The sequence below is a fragment of the Lathyrus oleraceus genome, chromosome 2 (assembly GCF_024323335.1).
Source record: "Lathyrus oleraceus cultivar Zhongwan6 chromosome 2, CAAS_Psat_ZW6_1.0, whole genome shotgun sequence".
In the NCBI taxonomy this organism is placed as follows: domain Eukaryota; kingdom Viridiplantae; phylum Streptophyta; class Magnoliopsida; order Fabales; family Fabaceae; genus Lathyrus; species Lathyrus oleraceus.
In genome coordinates, this window is record NC_066580.1 from 454,870,198 (window position 1) to 454,870,936 (window position 739).

The window sequence follows — 739 nt, forward strand, 5'->3', positions numbered from 1 at the left end:
CACTAATCATGTAAAGTCCACATGCTTAGAAACTTAAAGTTGACCTTAGAAATGAAACTAGCTTCCACAAAAATGGGAAATTGGTCAAACTAAAGCTTTAGAAAAGTAGTTATAATAGATGAAATGCAAGAAGCTATCCAAACTTGGTTGTAAAAGACTCTATCCAGATTCCTTTCCACTAAAGCAGCCTTAAATCTACCATTCAACCAGGTGAGAAATGACCTTTTTGCAAGCAAGTCTACAAGGCAGTTTTGGTTGGACCAGGTTTGAAAGTCATTGATAGAAGTTATAGAGTGAGAATACATACCTCTGTGCTTATGTTCTCCAATTATTGCATTGAAATTCCCAAGGAAACACTAAGGAAAAAGGTGGTTAGCTTGAAGATTGGAGAGGTCATACCAGAGATTCCTTTTGAAGAGATGACAGGTAGAGGCATACATTGTTGCAATACAAACTGGAGTCAAGTATTGATTAATAAAAAATCCACATTTTGGTTAGTGATGGATATGATTTGGGGATTGATAAATTTGGAACATATACACCAGAGCTTTGGCAATTTGTTTTTGTCTAGAGTTAGTAGCTTAGAGTTTAAGGTTTATGGAATCAAGAAACCCAAGGTAGGTTCAAACTCATCCAGGGTTCATCTAGAAAGAATTAATTTGGTTTGTATGTTTTAAGGATATTTTCAGGACCAATTTGGTGGGGGTATTGGCTAGACCTCATGCATTTCAATAGATGC